Below are 12,192 nucleotides of genomic sequence, written 5' to 3' on the forward strand. Positions count from 1 at the left end.
CATCGCAGCCACATGCTTTCAGGCATGTTGACCATACTTGGTCAGCAGAACCGTTTGGTGGTGCCACAGATGTCACATGATTAACTTCCGGTCAAATGTCATCCACTTCCGGTCAATGGCCAAAACTTGGATTTTCACTAAAATGCTACTCCTCCCACATATTACATAGCACCGTGACGTCACTTACACACATGCATCACCTATAGCCAGTGTCTAAAAGTTCCTCACAGAATTGGGATCAAAGGTCATTAAGGGGTCACTTCCGGTAAAGTCTGACAAATTTGTAAAAATATTCAAAAAATCACTGTCTTTACAAATTACATAGCAGAGAGTCGCCATTAGCACATATGCATTGCTACTAGCTAGGGTCTTTAGGATGCCTACAGTTTTGGGGTCAAAGGTCATTAAGGGGTTACTTCCGGTCAAAAACCAAAATTATCAAAAAAATTTAAACATTTTTTATCTCAAAATGTAAACAGACCAGAGTAATATAATCATCATACATGAATTAGTGTTACCTCATGTATGCATGGTATTTTTTATTTTGGGGGTCAAAGGTCATTAAGGGGTCACTTCCTGTTTTTAGCTAAATAACTTAAAAATTTTTATCTCGACAAATAAACATAGGAAAATTTTAAAATTAAAATTGGAACAATGCATTTTGTCAGTGTACATGTGGTTTTTTTTTCATTGAGGTCAAAGGTCATTAAAGGGGTCAAAAGGTCAATCATAAATTTAAAAAAAAATCAAAATCCATGTATAAGTTCCGATTAACCTGAAATTCACCAGGAATATTCCTTATGACATCCTAAGCACTATGTAATATTTTTGCGGGGTCAAAGGTAATTAAGGGATCACTTCCGGTTCTCACAGATTCGGGGTCATAACTCATTTGTCACTGCTGGCTGTGCATTCTCGCGGTCGCAGGCGAACGCAATCAGATCTCGTTAGTATTGTCTTTCTTGCGTCATTTCTAACATAGTTTGTGATCAGAGTCTGAGTAGATCCGGCTCCCCCCCCGGGGGGGAGTAGATAGTCTGGTAACGAAGAAAAAGATTTCACTTGAATAATTACTTGAAAATGTCTTTCTCTCTTATGTCTCAGAAAAGAAAAATAGGAGAAACTGTTGGAAGCCGAGGATGTGACAACCGTGATGATTTGACTTCTTGTAGCTAGCAAGGCTGGAACTTCTACAGTAGACGATATCTCTCTAAGTTAATTGCTGCAACGGCAACTTATGCAATGGCGGTATAAAAGGGTTTGCCATCAACTTCACCGTTGTAGTTGCTGCTGTTATATTTGCAATTTGCACAGCTTATTAAGTCTAGGACCAATGCTAAACCAGATTACTGTTCTAGTGTAGGCCTACTAATAGGCCTATACTTGGTGACCATGCAGGTTAATTAATTGGTATTCTAATTTTATCTTTTTAGGGCACCCGCAACGGCGGGCCCCCTTATTTGGCATGACTTTGTAAAAAGCTTCTAATTTCACTCTTGCTAGATTTACTTTGCAATTATTTTGCTTAAGGGGGTATTACACCCCTGCCCGATTTTGTGCGTATTTTTGCATTTTTCTCAAAAATTGTAGCGCATTGGTGACAAGTAAGATATAGCCTATACATTATAGGGGCAAGGACTACAACTATTGCACTGGATATTTTATTTCAGCAAAGATAACAGTTGTGGAGTTACAGTCAAAAATGAGGGAAAACCAATATTTGATCAATAAATCAATAACTACTTGCCTTGAATTGCTAAAATTTCAGTGCAGTAGTTGTAGTCCTTGCCCCTATAATATACATATCTTACTTGTCACCAATGCGCTATAATTTTTGAGAAAAATGCAAAAATAGGCACAAAATTGACCAGGGGTGTAGTAGTATGCGCAGCTTAGAAATAAAACCACAATTTGCCTGGATTTTATTTTATTATTGTTTACTAATATGCATGGGATGAAATCTTGTGCGTATAGCCTATTCTTTGTTTAAAATACAAAATTAATGGACTTATAAAAACACCAAATAAACCAAGACCTTTGTATGGCTTAAACCAGTTTACCGCCTCTTAGAACCCGGTAGACGGTGACCAACACTATGGACCACAATAGCCTAATCTCAATGGCATAGTCCAATAATATGTATCCCACCGATATTACCAGGGCAAAATGATGCAACCAGGAATTATATTTTCGTCTATGCCCGAATTTTTTATTTAGCACCCCCCCCGGTCCAAGAAAGCTGGCTACGCCCCTGAATGAAATGTTTTTTCTTCTTTAAAATGTTTCGCTCTAACGTTTCCGAGATAACGGTGAGTTCTTGGAGTTCCTCAAAACACGATTATAAAATGCGAGCAGAAACCGATCAACCTATACTTTCCTCTCAGAACAATCTGGAAAAATTTTGGGTGAACAATAATCACGTTATTATATTCTGGATATAGCCATTCGTAAGATTAACAAATGATTAAGGAATAAAATGTATCAAATTGAGATAAGCAATTAAATCTTTCTAAAATATGGAGAATTACACAGCCGTGACGTTAACACAGCCGTGACGTTAGTCACGGCTGTGTCTTTTTTCTTACAGGTTCTTTCTTCTTTCTTTCTTCTTTCTTTCTTTCTTTCTTTCTTCTTTCTGCCGACCACTTCATTTGCTCTAGCACTTACATGCTTACACCGATTTTGACCTAACTTGGTCATAACCATCATTGACCATGCCCCTACATGTCATATGAAACTCGTGGGGTCAAAGGTCACGCAGGGGTCATAGGGGTCAAAACGTGATTTCAACTCAAAATGCTTCTTCTCTCACAGATTACATAGGACGGTGACACCACTTGCACACATGAATTGTTATTATCCCGTGTCTATGGGGTCCTCACAGATTTGGGGTCAAAGGTCATTAAAGGGTCACTTCCGGTATAAAACGAAAAATCTTCAAAAATTTTTATTTGCTAAGAAAAACATAGGACAGTAACGGTATGTTCACACATAAATTGTAGTTACCCTATGTATATGTGGTATTTTTTATTTAGGGTCAAAGGTCATTAAGGGGCCACTTCCGGTATAAAACGAAATACCTTTAAAATGCTTCTTCTCCGACAAATTACGTAGGACAGTGACAGCACTTGCACACATGCATTGTTATTACCCAGTGTCTATGGGGTCCTCACAGATTTGGGGTCAAAGGTCATTAAGGGGTCACTTCCGGTATAAAACGAAAAACCTTCAAAATTTTTTATTTGCTAAGAAAAACATAGGACAGTAACGGTATGTTCACACATACATTGTAGTTACCCTGTGTATATGTGGTATTTTTTTATTAAGTGTCAAAGGTCATTAAGGGGCCACTTCCGGTACAAAACGAAATACCTTTTAAATGCTTCTTCTCCCACAAATTACGTAGGACAGTAACACCACTTGCATACATGCATTGTTATTACCCAGTGTCTATGGGGTCCTCACAGATTTGGGGTCAAAGGTCATTAAGGGGTCACTTCCGGTATAAAACGAAAAACCTTCAATTTTTTTTATTTGCTAAGAAAAACATAGGACAGTAACGGTATGTTCACACATGAATTATGGGTACCCAATTCATATGTGGTATTTTTTATTTGGGGTCAAATGTCATTAAGGGGTCACTTCCGGTCTGAGACGAAAAACCTTCAAAATGCCCCTTCTGCCACAAGTAACATAGCAAAGTGGTGCCACATGCACCCATGCATTGACATTAGCCAATGTCTTTGGCCGTTTTCATATATTTTGTGGTCAAAGGTCATTAGGGGTAACAACACGGCTGTGTTCGTGGGTTAGACCACAGCTTAGTCTAGTTATACTTGTGTCTCAGAGTGTTTCTTTTAAAGGCTAATTAAAAGGGCATTTCGTGATCCACAGCCTCATCCCCCCCACTTTTCTCAACAAAAAAAAAGAGATTTTTGTATCACTGGAAACCTCTGGCTACATAATGTTTATGTACAAAATATTTCTTGCAGATTAATTCGTTTGGTTTTTTCGTGGATATCTACTGAAAAAATGTCATAAAAAGAGGATGCTAGGATCACGAAATACTCCTTAAGACTGGTATTTTAATTCCAGTAGCCCAAACGGAAAATCTTCTATTTTTGCCTGAAATTGGCACTAACAATGTGAATTACGAGAAGAAAATCGCGGCAAAATCCAATTCTGATTTCTGAGAGTCGTATAATTTTGAGACATGACACTGATAAACGTCTCTCCCAAAAGAAGTAATGAATTTTAAACAAATCACTGGGGCCAGCAGAAGAAGAACTCAACGTTACTCACCTGCACTGTTCATGTTATGTTATGTGCGCAGTACCGATCGACAGTAGCTGATAGTTGAGATTACACACATATCATACTCTGGATAGAACCATTCGTAAGATTAAGGAATGAAATGTATCAAATTAAGATACGCAATTAAAGGGAGTCTCCGGCAATCATAACATTATGCTTATATTTTAGAAAAATAAATTATCAAGCACGAATCACATGGTTTTATTTAAAACAAACTCGTGTTGACCATAATAACGAATAAAAACAGTCGGCTCTCAATACGCGATATTCAAAATTCGCACCGAAATTGTCTAAGTGCAATGACGTAATGGTTTTTTGTGTTCAATTGTCGTCAGCCTTCATTGTAATACTGGGACGTCGTGGGGTGGGGTCTGAGTGAGAAGTGAGAAAGTTTTGCAAAATGAAGATCTATTACATGTATTACATATAGGGCTAACTTTTTCACGGTCTGCCTGCACGCCAATGGCGTGTACTTTTGCTCTGGGGCTCTAGTTAATATTCTAAAAGTACTAGTCCGACTAACGTGTGACATAACATAGTGCAGTTATGTCCACGGCAAATTCACCGTGAAGATTAAACCGATATATGCAGTACTAAAGCATTATAGTAATCTATTGTCCAATGCAAATTTATTACCACGTGATAATATTAATCCAATGAGCGATATCGAATTGTCCGCTACGGTCGACTAAACCAATCGATAATGTCGCTATTGACATGTACGGAGGTAGCTCCACTGACCGAGTTTTGGGGTATTTTTCACTGGTTTGCTGTCATTTACTAATCAAGGCGGTCCCCCGTTATTATAAGGACTATGCTAAAGATTTAAAAATTGACATATAGAGAATAAACCATACTTGATTCACAGAAAGTACTAAATTTCTACCTATTACGGTTTTGTGGCACCAATCTTCCAAATACGACCAAGCCAGTGTGCATTGTTATTAAAGCTTGTACCGGGTTGAAAATTCAGATATTTTGAAAAGAATAAGTAATTGAAACATAGAGCAAGTACTAAAATAATAGCCTTTATACTTTTTGATATATGACGCTAACTAGTTCATCTCCTATATCTACAACACAGCGCTACCAGTAGGGCACAGTGTCTTCGACCCTATATCTTCATGGCAGGAATCGCCATGGTAGGTTAAATCCACAGCCACGATTAGCCATTTGGTTCAAACCTTTAAAGCTCTTTTAAACTAATAATTAGTCGAGGGACATAACTAAGGCTACTCACAATAGCCGGGTAATCGATCTTGGTTGTGCGTGATTAAGCTTGTATACCCCATTGAGGTCAATGGTCATCGACTTTTATACTGCCTACAGTGAGTGCAGCTGTACTACACGCTGCACGCTGTAGTCCATAACAGGACCAACGCAATATAAAATGGTCAAATTTTGAGTTCAAAGCGCACGGCCAATTTTCAAAGCGCATTCTAGCGACTATCATATCTGTTCAACACGTATTTCCAAGTTTATGAGACCAAATCTGGTTTCTTGAGAAAAAAATCATGACGGGAGATATTCATCATTTTCTAACCCGGTATCAGACGATTTTCGTCTGATATCAAAATCGTGCATAGCAATTCACGTGTATCGATCCCGTGTATTCATTTTAGTGTCCCTTCTGCACCAAATAATTATTAGCCAGGCGGTGTCGGTGTGTAGGGGTCAATTGCCTATTGTGAGCGCCCCTGTGTTGTGTGCATACATGTAGTTAACAATAACTACATGATGATATTTTGACCCTTATTCATAGTAGACCTATTGGTAATTTCAGAACCATATCCAAAATTTAGTTATCATGGTAGGATATGGTATTGGCAAATACCAGGGGGGGGGCACTCCAATAGTAAATAAAGTGACATGCATGAGCGACTAAAACTTTCAAAAATGTGCGTCTTTCGAGGACAGCATTTTGTGGAAAATAGGGTGGGGTAAATGCTAAAAAAATGGGAGTCTTTTGGGAGAACAGGCTATGGGTCTTTTGACATGTTTGAGGGAAGTTCCTACAAATGGGTTCTTTCTGGGGGCAGATGTAGACCTCTGTCATAATGTCTGTAGTCCACTTGCCCATTGTACATTACTAGCTCTGGCTATTTATATGCATTAAACATCTGATGTTTTCAGTCACCGTCTGTATGCTAGCTTCCCAAGTGACTTCTCTGCAGTCCACTTTTCAGTCACGATACTCCCTCTGTTTAGTTACTTCTAAAGTGGACTAGGGGAGACCGGGGTAGAGTGGACCAATTTTTTTTGTCCAGCCCAAACAGGATTACGAAGCAAGGCAAAGCAAAACCTAAGGTTTATAATCTTACCTTAGAAATGTAGCTAACAAATGACAAATAACAAATGACAAAGTTGATCAAACATACAGTTTTATTAAATGGTGTGAACTTGAAAGGAGTCGTTCCGCTTTGCCTCAGGTTCATCTGGGCCAGGGTAGGGTGAGGTAGAGTGAAACGTGGATTGCCCCCTATCACAAACAATGCTGGATCTATGCCGTGTTCTAAATACATGAGCTTGGAGATTGAGGGCAGCATATAAAGAAGTTAATGTGGGTGTTTCGTTTTGCCCTGTGTTCCGCTTTACCCCGGTCTCCCCTACTTACTTCGGATTGCGGTTAAGATGCTTAACACGGGTGTCTATGGAAAGCCTGTCGGATTTTTGGCCTACTAAAATTAGCCATGATGGAACGCATCTTTAAATGGATCTGGCTTGTGATTGGTCGCCCAGATCTCGTGTTGATTTAAATCCTCCGGGCACGTGCCATTACCATACTTTTAACTAACAGCATACACAATTATCTGTGGAATTTGCGGCGTTTTCAGTAGGCGCAAAAGTATACATAGCAATGCTGGAAATTGAGCCTTTATTCCTACAAGATTTTGTTTTGGTAAATGAACAGAAAAAAAAAATTCCACATAAAATATGGGCATATAAATCAATTGAAAATCAGTTCCATGAGGGACTTTGAATTCGCCGTAGAAGTATAGTAGTAGTGATGTTTAATACAGGATTAATTACCCATTTAAGGTTGAGACCCTGTAATTATCAGACTTTAAATCAGAATACCAGACACAGCGTCACCAACAGGTCATTGAAAATTTAGCTGGCACACGCGTTTTAGCTTCTGAAATGGAAGACATGGGTCGTTTCTACTTAAATTACGCACCACGACCACGGATAAGATATTGAACATTCATGTAAAGCAACAAATAACGTGTAAAAGTTGAACTATATGGTAAATAACGAAGCTCAAGTTGAACATGCCCAAAGTAGCAGGAAAATGAGAAAAATACGTGACCCAATCACAAAAAACGTTCATAGCACCAGGCAAGAAAAAGCGCGGGCGTCAAAACGGGTGTCATGTTAGATAATAACTAAAGTTAGCTTGGCTGAAAAATTCATGAAATTTGGTAGCTGTATATACCTAGCCGTATATTGAACATGTTGAAATATTGGCTTTCTGAGTATCTCTGTGCGTGACTATTGTCACGCGATGTATTATCATGATTGTTCCCTATTCGCTACTTGCACGGTTCCGCCATTATGCACTATGTGTGGGGAGAGCCTCGAACTGGCAGCATACATGAAAGGAAGAATTATGTAACCTTACACAGAACGTTATGACTAGTTCAATTCCCATTCATGTATGCTGCCAGTTCGAGGCTCTCCCGCACATAGTGCATAATGGCGGAACCGTGCAAGTAGCGAATAAACAGACTTCCGTTGTTAATGGTTCATTAGTCCAGCCGAGCAACGGCTGGACTCTTGAATCCCAGTGGTTTCTTCTTCTTTCTTTCTTTCTTTCTTTCTTTCTTTCTGTCAACATTTAACATAATTGGCTCTAGCTCCCTAATTATTTGACCGATTCTGACCAAACTTGGGCAAAGGCTCCACTACACCAGGCTTTACATTTGACATGACCCATTTGGGGTCAAATGTCACGCATGAGTAATTTTGGCTAAAAATGCGATTTTTACCAAAAATGCTTCTTCTTTTACAGATTACATGGTAGCGCAATGAGACTTGGTCATCGGCATCGACTATAGTTGGAGTCTATGGGGTAAACACAGATTTGGGGTCAAGGTCATTAAGGGGAATTTTTCTGCACATAACCAAATACTTTCAAAATGCTTCCTTTCCTACAGATTACATAGTACAGAGATGAGATTGACACATATGCACTGACATTAGCTGGTGTCTATAGGGTAAACACGGATTTTGAGTTCAAGGTCATGAAGGGGTAAAATAGGGTTGATTACTGAAAATCACCTTAAAGTTCACTTCTTCCTGCATATTAAGTGATGTGATCATCAGAATAATGCCAAAATGACTATAGCATTGGGTGCATATAGGGTTATTATCAGATTTGGTTTGAACATGGGGAGGGGTCTGTTTTGGGGTCAAAAGGGGTAATATTTAAAAGTTTATCCAATTTGAATAAAAATTGTTATTTGTAATTCTAGTATGATTCAAAATATAATGGAGGTCTTTTCAAGGTCACCAGAGGTCAACCAAAGGTCAAAAGGGGTAAAATTGAACATTTTATCCAATTTGAATGATTTAAAATGAAAACTGCAATTTCGCAAACCAGACACTTTCTAACGGTGATTGTAAAACAATTTGCCTAACTTAACAGCCAATATAACAGAGTTAGGCACTAATGCAGGCTACTCTACACACCGTTAAAAATCATAAGATGTATAGATTAGGAAAAAATGTGAGAGCATACTGCACTAAACGACAGAGTAGATCACAAGTTATTGATACTGTTACATAATCATCTTATAGACAGCTATTCATAGAAGATAATCTATGAATGTAGATTGTCCGCTTTGGTAAACAGATAATTGTCCTTTCTATTCAGAGGTTCTATTTACTCTTGGTCAGTCATGCATGTTAATAATACTAAAGAAACTGACTTGATGCACTTTATTTAAATCCCATACAGAGTGCTTGCACGGAAGGTCATTAGTTCAAATCATCCTCCAGACACGCTCCAGAAGATATGCAAATGCATGGAGTACAAAAGAATTACTTTGATCAATACCAGTTACACAGGTGATTGGTATTGTGCTGCATGCATTTGCATGTCTTCTGGAGCGTGTCTGGAGGATGATTTGAACTAATGACCTTCCGTGCAAGCACTCTATAGCACTCAATGGCACTGACCGATTACCATCACATTATTAATTTTCTAAAGTCGGACGCCATGGTACATTTTTCTATTGCAACACATTGCTATGCTATGAGCTCTCGTATAAGGTATGTACATTTTTGCTGTGTTCTTTTTATACCGTCTTTCAAGGAAAACAACAACACGATTACGCCTTATTATATTAATGTTAGAGATATGTATGTTATAAAAATCACAATAATTAACTTCATTATGACTAAAGAATTAGCGTAGGCCTATATGGGATCGGAGGCACCAATTTCAAACACTGCATGTCAGATAACTGTGAAGTCACTTCAAGGTCACGGCTGGACTTCGCAGCCTTCTGAGGATGCAATATATCTAGTTGTTCTTGTTGTTGGTCATCTACCTTGAACGGTTAAACAATTTTAAAGTCAGCATAAATGTTGGTATTTCATTATTTGGATGATGTAAATTAATTCCATAAAAAGTATACACGAGTGAGCTATTGAGTGAGATTAAGATTCCTTTTAAAATCAAACTATGGACCACTCGTATGGCTTAGCGGCAAAATCTTTGGACGCGCGATCTATTCACTCGCGTAAAAAGGTACACTGCAAAAAAGTTGGTCAAATTTTTCTACCTACTTGGTTGGGCAAAGTCTTTTACTTATTTGTTGGTCACGGCTTGCCCAATAATAGTTAAATCTAAATTCTTATTGGGCAACCTCTTATTTTGACCATTTATTTATCTTTATTTTACTACGAGAGGAGTAAAGTTGGTTAAGTTTTTGGCCACGTAATTTATATACGACTGTTGTGCAATATAAATCACATCAGTTGGGCAACTTTGTAGTAAATTGCGTGAATTACAAGTTGTTGGGCAAAAAGATGTAAAATGTTGAGCAAAGTTTTCGATCATGCGCACTGTTGTCTTTTCATTGAACAACAGTTGGTCAACATTCGCGCGGTTCAGTTCTGGAAAGCACATTTTCGATCTTATCGTAAAATGGCGGATGACATGGGTGCTGGCAGAGTGGGGGCTGGCACAGCTAATTGACACCTTTAAAGGTGAGTTTTCTCTAAATTAATTATAAATACATACATTATTACACGGTGTTACTTGCCTCATTTCATTCTGACCACTGTGTATGAAAAAATACTGAGAAATTTAGTGAAGTTGTTTTTCGACATGTACGAGTCAGACACTCGTGATATGCACGCATGGCCATGCATGCATAATGGCAGTCTGCACTGAGAAGTTAATAAGCTTACGTATCAGTTTTTATTAATCAATCAAGTATTTGAAAATAACTTCACTAAATTTCTCAGTATTTTTTCATACACGGTGGTCAGAATGAAATGAGGCAAGTAACACCGTGTAATAATGTATGTATTTATAATTAATTTAGAGAAAACTCACCTCACAATTGAAAAATATTTGCCCAACTAATTTGGCAAATATTTTGCTTAATAATTAAGCAAAAAATAAACCAACATATGAACCAATAATGTGTAAATGCCCAACAGTTTAATCAAATTTTGTCCAACAATTGGTACAATCAACAATTTGCCCAACAGTTTTATTAAATATTGCCCAACAATTAGTGAAAAATATTTACCCAACTATGTTGGTCAAACATTTTGCTTAACAGTTATGCAAAAATAAACCAACATATGAACCAATACCGTGTAAAAATGCCCAACAGTTTGTTCAAATTTTGAACAATAATTGGTAAAAAAATTGCCCAACTATGTTGGGTAAATACTTTGCCCAATATTTGAGCAAGTTTTTGTAAACCAACTGTTGGTCATAATTTTTGTACAACTCTTGTTGGTCAAATTTTGACCAACTGTTTCATGTGTTGTATATAGACCAAACTGTTGGTCATTTTTTTGACCAACATTATTTGCAGTGTAGGCCCCTATGGGTAGCTTTATTTGTTTTACACATATGGTGCAAATTATAGCGTCACACGTCATTGCGTTCAGTTACAATGGGTTATTATGTAAAAAAAAGAGACCGTTTTTAACAGTGTTAAAAGTTGCATCTGAGTCCATAGGAGTCAATTCTCAAACAATACAGGAATATTCATGTGTTTGTTAAAGAAAACTTAATCTTTGGTATTCGTCATTTTCGAAGGCAAAATGTTAAATCTTTTCTTTTTTAATGACAAATGGCTGAATTGGGCGGGATATGTACTGCAGTGAGAATAGAACATACATCGCCAGTAGTTCATCACATGTGAAAAGTCATTGACAGGAGAAGTGAAAACCAGCAGCGGCTGAAACCAGCAGCGGATCCGAACTTTCATAAACATCATGCACCGATGTTGTAATTCACTTGTTAACAGTGTAGAGGACACATTCACTATACTGAACATCTTAGACGTTAAGTTTTATTTCCATTACAAACACATGAATTACAAACAGGCCCGACACATTGTATTCTTTAAAATTGGACTCCTAGACCCAGAACTGAAGCTGGAAGACGTTCTTTCCTGTTCAGGGGGGCCAAAGCATGGAATAATCTGCAATCTGATCTGAAATATCCAATACCAACCAGTACTTCCATTTTCAAAAACAGGTTTTTAAGTGTGTAATATTAGCAATATTTAATAGTGTAATATTACCATTTGTGTAATAAGTAGCAAACCTTGGCCAATGTTGAAATCTAAATTTTAGTTTTCAAATGTGTATATAAAATTGAAATGCTGATGAAATTTCTTACTG

The sequence above is a fragment of the Amphiura filiformis genome, chromosome 17 (genome assembly GCF_039555335.1).
Source record: "Amphiura filiformis chromosome 17, Afil_fr2py, whole genome shotgun sequence".
NCBI classification, from domain to species: Eukaryota; Metazoa; Echinodermata; class Ophiuroidea; order Amphilepidida; family Amphiuridae; genus Amphiura; species Amphiura filiformis.